This window comes from Triticum dicoccoides, chromosome 4A (genome assembly GCF_002162155.2).
Source record: "Triticum dicoccoides isolate Atlit2015 ecotype Zavitan chromosome 4A, WEW_v2.0, whole genome shotgun sequence".
Taxonomy (NCBI): Eukaryota; Viridiplantae; Streptophyta; class Magnoliopsida; order Poales; family Poaceae; genus Triticum; species Triticum dicoccoides.
In genome coordinates this window covers 464,346,872-464,353,666 of record NC_041386.1, presented here as the reverse complement: position 1 = coordinate 464,353,666, position 6,795 = coordinate 464,346,872, and positions in this window count along the sequence as shown.

Genomic DNA, 6,795 nt, shown 5'->3' with positions numbered 1-6,795 from the left:
AAGAGCGGACTGACTGAAGCTTGCGCTAGCCTTCTAACAGGCTTTGAGGTAAGTGAAAATATGTAAAAATGTTACCGCATAGACAGTAGCCCCTGATGCTCTGTTTGGCATTCGGAAAGAAAAGCCGAATAGAGGATCTATTAAATTTCGCAGGAGTCTAACAAAAAAGAGTCAATATGCGTATGCAGGCTTCGCTGCTATCCACCGCCGCACTGACTGTGGAGGTGGGTGTCCTGAAGCAGGACTTCAAGCAGACCGAGCAAGAGCTCGGCCTTGCCAAGCGGCGGCTCGAGGAGAAAGAAGGTAAGAAATACCTTACAGAAAAGGTGCCTATAGAAAGGTGTGATTGCAAAAAAAATAACAGGATTGTACTACTTATTGTAGGGGCCACGACTGAGGTGGCGACCCTTAAGCAGGCGCTGTCTGAGGCCGAAAAGAAAACGGCCGCGGAGCGCACCGAGCGAGACAGACTTGGGGCTCAAGTCGGCGAGGTGCAGCAAGAGCTTCAGGCTCTCATGAAAAAACATGAGAGTTTGGAGCTTGAGTCAAAGGCGCAAGCATCCGAGCTCACGACGGCCCTTGAGACTGCCAAGTCTGCCAAGGCCGAAGCCCAAAAGGCCCTCCAAGAATTGGAGGAGATGAGGAAGATAGCAGCGGGTAAGGCATTCTTCATGCAAAGCAGAAATATAAAAGTAAACTACTTGTTACTTACCCGAATCCGGAGCTCTCCAGGGGCATTCGCAGATCTTTCCCGCAGCGTATCCGCCGCCGCCGCATTCTACCGAGCTGAAGAGGGCAGCTCGACGGAGAAGGTGTGCTGATCTCAGTATTCTGAGGCCGGACACCCTGTGCCTTTGAGCGACCAGCCGAAACAGCTGGTCGAGCTCCACAAGGCGGCCAAACAGGCCATGAAGGGCTTCATAGTTCGGCTGTGGCCCGGAGAGGCCCTGCCTGGGAGCTATTTCGGGCTGGTGCGGCGGCTGGTGGAGGCCTGTCCGAGGCTCGAGGTCATCAAGCGCTCCGTCTGCATAGAAGGTGCCCGTCGGGCCCTTGCCCGTGCAAAGGTGCACTGGGGTAAGCTGGACGGTGAGAAGCTTGTGAAGGACGGGCCGCCGCCGGGGAAGGAGCATCGCAAGCCCGAGAACTACTACAAGGATGTTCTTGCAGGTGCCCGCCTTGTGGCGGATGAATGTACCAAGGATGTGATTTTTGAATGAACTCGCTCGTGTTTATCCTGTGCGCTGAAAACTTGTTCATATGCATTAAGCAATGCTTATTGAATTTAAAATATTACTTTCTGTGTGACCGTTTATCAAAAAAATGAGAGATGGCCAGTCGTCGGCTTCTGCCCCCATGCCACTAGTGATGGGGTGTTCGGGATAAACCTGAGCGCTCTTTTTCCCATAGTTGGGTCCTTCGAGGGGGGCGCTCAGCACAACGAACCAGGCAATCGGACTATAATGCTTGAACACTCTCACTTAGCCATAGAACTCTATAATTTTAAATTTCGGCGAAGCCCCTAGTTCGGAAGACCGAGTTCGGGGCGCTATCCACGCCTTGGCCGGACAAAGCCAGCTCCTCGCTCGAAGCGGCATAAGTCTTTAGGGACTCGAAAAACCTCTCGAACAGCGTCCGGTCTCTCGCCTCATCATGACAGTCAGTTTTAGCTTTCTCCACTGAGGTGCTTAACCCAGCTGAATCGGGGCACAATCGCAGTGGTTCTCCTAGTGCTACCTTAGCCGATAGAGCGGAATGTAAGGCACCAAAACATAGGAGCCGGGCAAACCCAACTATTGACCCAAATCATGATTCGGAGCCGATGCATATAGTGCTATAAGTTCGGGGTGCCGCACTTGTGAAAGTGTACGGACTTCTCACACCATTATGAGGGGTACTGAAGCCCCTGGCGTGTTTGCCGTACCATGGTGTACGGGTGCAATCATGTCATTTAATAAACATAAATGTGAAAAGAAGACAATGCAAAAATAGACAAGAAGCTAAGCATTGTTTATAGAGAGGCTATTTATCAAAGCCGAATGATACAAATAGTGCGATAAGCAAAAGATATTGGACTATTCAGTATGTCCTGACCAGGGGCAGGCCGCGGAATTGTATTTAAAATAGGTATACCGTTCGTAACAGAGACCACCTGGGAGTTCCATAATGCAGCATGGCTTGTCTGCCTCCCTGGATCTTGCATCGTTTGTGCGGCAGTCGAATTGCCAAACAGGTCGTCTGAAGTATGGAGTCCTGAAAGTAAGGAAAAAATAAAAAAAGGAATCCGGCAGCCCCTAGTACGTTTTAAGCCGTATTTTGGGTGTGCCGTTATTGTGCCCCTTCCCCTATGCCCATGGTATTTCAAGGGCGTAGTTATGTACGTGAGGTACTGGTTTCGCTATGTCGCAAAAGCTGGGGTTGGGGCCGCATTGCTATGCTTGCTCAGAGTGTGCCAGGCGGTCCTGCTGTGGGTTACTCCGGGCGCGCTTGGCAGTGTCTGGCTTTTTAATAGCCGGACCGGAGAACCGCCTGAGAAGGCTACTTTGTACCTCCGCTGCGAGAGCCGCCGTATGCTCCTCCGTACGGAGGGAGCGTTCGGTGTTTCTGTTGACCGTAATTACTCCTCGAGGGCCTGGCATCTTGAGCTTGAGATATGCGTAGTGCGGCACCACATTGAACTTTGCGAACGCGGTTCGTCCGAGCAGGGCGTGATAGCCACTACGAAACGGGACTATATCGAAGATTAACTCTTCGCTTCGGAAATTGTCCGAGGATCCGAAGACCACGTCAAGTGTTACTGAGCCTGTACAGTTGGCTTCTACACCTGGTATAACGCCTTTAAAGGTTGTTCTTGTGGGCTTAATCCTTGAGGGATCTATGCCCATTTTCCGCTTTGTATCCTGATAAAGCAGGTTCAGGCTACTGCCGCCGTCCATGAGGACTCTTGTGAAATGAAATCCGTCGATGATTGGGTCAAGAACCAATGCGACGAAGCCGCCATGACGGATGCTAGTGGGATGGTCCCTTCGATCAAAAGTGATCGGGCAAGAGGACCATGGGTTGAACTTTGGGGCAACTGGCTCCATCGCGTATACGTCCCGTAGCGCATGCTTCCGCTCCCGCTTGGGAATGTGGGTTGCGTATATCATGTTCACCGTCCGCACTTGTGGGGGAAAGCCCTTCTGTCCATTGTTGTTCGGCGGCTTGGGCTCCTCGTCGTCGCTGTGTAGCCCCTTGTCTCTGTTTTCGGCCCTTAACTTGCCTGCCTGCTTAAACACCCAACAATCCCTGTTAGTGTGATTGGCTGGCCTTTCGGGGGTGCCATGTATCTGGCACAAGCGATCGAGTATTCGGTCCAAACTGGACGGGCCCTGAGTATTCTTTTTGAATGGCTTTTTCCGCTGACCGGATTTATAGCCTTTGAATCCGGCATTGACTGCCGTGTCTTCATTGCTGTCGCTGTTAACGCGGCGTTTTTGCTTATTTCGACGTGTCCTGCCACTTTTGTCCTTGGTATCCGAATTACCAGGGTTCTTTGATAAGTTGTTACTGTGAGCTAGCCAATTGTCTTCTCCCGCGCAAAAGCGGGTCATGAGTGTCGTGAGGGCTGCCATGGATTTCGGCTTTTCCTGTCCCAGATGCCGGGCAAGCCACTCATCGCGGATGTTATGCTTGAAGGCTGCTAGGGCCTCTGCGTCCGGACAGTCGACTATCTGGTTTTTCTTTGTTAGGAACCATGTCCAGAATTGTCTGGCCGATTCCTCTGGTTGCTGAATTATGTGGCTTAAGTCGTCGGCATCCGGCGGTCGCACATAAGTGCCCTGGAAGTTGTCAAGGAGTGCGGCTTCCAGGTCCTCCCAAGAACCGATTGAGTCTGCTGGCAAGCTGTTAAGCCAATGCCGGGCCGGTCCTTTAAGTTTGAGCGAGAGGTATTTGATGGCGTGTAGATCATCGCCGCGTGCCATGTGGATGTGAAGGAGATAATCCTCGATCCATACCGCCGGATCTGTTGTGCCATCGTATGATTCGATGTTTACGGGTTTGAAACCCTCTGGGGTTTTTTGATCCATTACTTCATTCGTGAAGCATAGCGGGTGTGCGGCGCCTCTGTACTGGGCTATATCACGACGCAGCTCGGAAGAGCTATGTCTGTTATGTTCGGCCCGGCCGGATTTGTTGTATCCGGAGTGAAGATCATTGTCACATGCCGTAGGGCGCCTGCGCAATCCGTAGATCGATCTTGTTTGTCTTGCCTTATCCTCCAGTATGTCTCGCAGGTCGGGCGCATTTTCTCGTGCCTTAGTTGAGCGGCGTTGGGGCATGGCTTGGGTGGAGGGCCGAGAGGCCTCTCTGTCGCGGCCGCGAGGTGGCCGGTCTGCCATGTCATGCGCTGGTGATGTAGGTGCTTCCTCCTCTGATCGGATTAGCGGCCTGCGCTTCGGGTAACTCTTGGAGGGGCGTTCGAGTTCATAATCTTCGGCCGCAAGGACTTCAGTCCATCTGTCAGCTAGCAAATCTTGGGCAGCTCTAAGCTGTTGCTGCTTTTTCTTGAGGCTGCTTGCCGTGGCTAAAAGCCTACGTTTAAAACGCTCTTGTTCAGCGGGGTCTGATGGTATGACGAATTTGTCGTCATCGAGGCTTGCCTCGTCTTCGGAGGGAGGCATATAGTTATCATCCTCGACCTCTCGGTCTGCCGCTCTCTCATGAGGGCTGGCTTTTCCATCTTCCTGTGCTGAATCTTGCTGAGGTGGGTGTTCTTCGGCGCTATCCGGGGTAGTATTATCTCCCGTGCCGGAATCACCGTTTTTGCTTTGGCAGGATTTAGAGCGGCGCCGCTGACGCCGACGCTTTGGCTGTTTCTTGGGGGCGTCATCCCCCACTGTTCCATCGCCATCTCCATCTTTTGGAGTATCCACCACATATATGTCATACGACGAGGTGGCCTTCCAGCGCCCTACAGGTGCTGGTTCCTGTTCGTCTCCTACATCGTCGTCCATGTCGTCGATGTCTTCGGAGCTGAAGTCAAGCATGTCGATTAGATCGTCGACAGTGGCTACAAAGTGGGTGGTGGGTGGGCTTTGAATTTCCTCATCGTCCGTATCCCACCCTCGCTGATCGTAGTCCGGCCAGGGCTCTCCTGATAAAGAGAGAGACTTAAGAGAATTCGGGATGTCGCCAAAAGGCGAATGCTGAAAGATGTCTGCGGTGGTGAACTCCATTATCGGCGCCCAATCGGATTCGATTGGCAGGGGCGCGGGGGGTTCGGAGTCCGGGGAGGAGTCCGGATCCTCGGAGTCACAGGTCATGCAGAGTGCGGGGCTAGCGTTCGGCTCGATCGCTTTCGGGATCGCAGCCCCCGAGGTGATGTCCAACCGCTCATCCTCGATTGGTGCAATAGGCTTCGAGTTAGGGGTCGGAACCGATGCGTGTACGGCCTCCAGGACACTGTCCGGGGGCAGAGCTAGATCATGCCCCTCGAGATAGTGCGGCGCGCTTGGCTGTGGCTCGAGCCCGTCGAAGATCAAGTCTCCGCGGATGTCAGCCGTGTAGTTTAAGCTTCCAAACCTGACTTGATGGCCAGGGGCGTAGCTTTCGATCTGCTCCAGGTGGCCGAGCGAATCGGCCCGCAGAGCGAAGCCGTCGAAGACGAGGATCTGTCCGGGGAGAAAAGTCTCACCCTGGACCGCATCGTTGTTGATGATCAAATGAGCCATCGGGCCTAAAGGCGACGACACAGAGGAGCTCTCAATGAAAGCACCAATGTCGGTGTCAAAACCGGCGGATCTTGGGTAGTGGGTCCCGAACTGTGCATCTAGGCCGGATGGTAACAGGAGGCAGGGAACACGATGTTTTACCCAAGTTCGGGCCCTCTTGATGGAGGTAAAACCCTACGTCCTGCTTGATTTATATTGATGATATGGGTAGTACAAGAGTAGATCTACCACGAGATCAAGGAGGCTAAACCCTAGAAGCTAGCCTATGGTATGATTGTTGTATATGGAGTTGATTGCCTACGGACTACAACCCTCCGGTTTATATAGACACCGGATAGGGTTAGGGTTACACAGAGTCGGTTACAATGGTAGGAGGTCTTGAATATCCGCATCGCCAAGCTTGCCTTCCACGCCAAGGAAAGTCCCATCCGGACACGGGACGAAGTCTTCAATCTTGTATCTTCATAGTCCAGGAGTCCAGCTGAAGGTATAGTCCGGCTACCCGAACACCCCCTAATCCAGGACTCCCTCACGCACCTTGTTACTGTAGAGCGGGATGGAGCGCACATTGTATTTGTGGCGAAGCTCCCCAGGAGAAGGTGGCGGTCGACCCGCACCTTGTTACTGCAGAGCGGGATGGAGCGCACATTGTATCTGTGGCGAAGCTCCCCAGGAGAAGGTGGCAGTCGACCTGCACCTCGTCGTCCTTGAGAGTTGAGATGTGTTTCGTACTTAGGCGAGTACTGGACTGCAGCTAAGCCCCCGAGTGGGAGGTTTGCTCTCCACTCGATGGGATTTTTTAAATACTTAGGCGAGTACCGGACTACAGCTAAGTCTCCGAGTGAGAAAACTTAGGCGAGTACTGGAATGCAGCTAAGCCCCCGAGTGGGAGGATTGCTCTCCACTCGGTAGGATTTTTTCAAACTTAGGCGAGTGCCGGACTGCAGCTAAGTCTCCGAGTGAGAAGACTTAGGCGAGTACTGGACTGCAGCTAAGCCCCCGAGTGGGAGGATTGCTCTCCACTCGGTAGGATTTTTTCAAACTTAGGCGAGTGCTGGACTGCAGCTAAGTCTCCGAGTGAGAA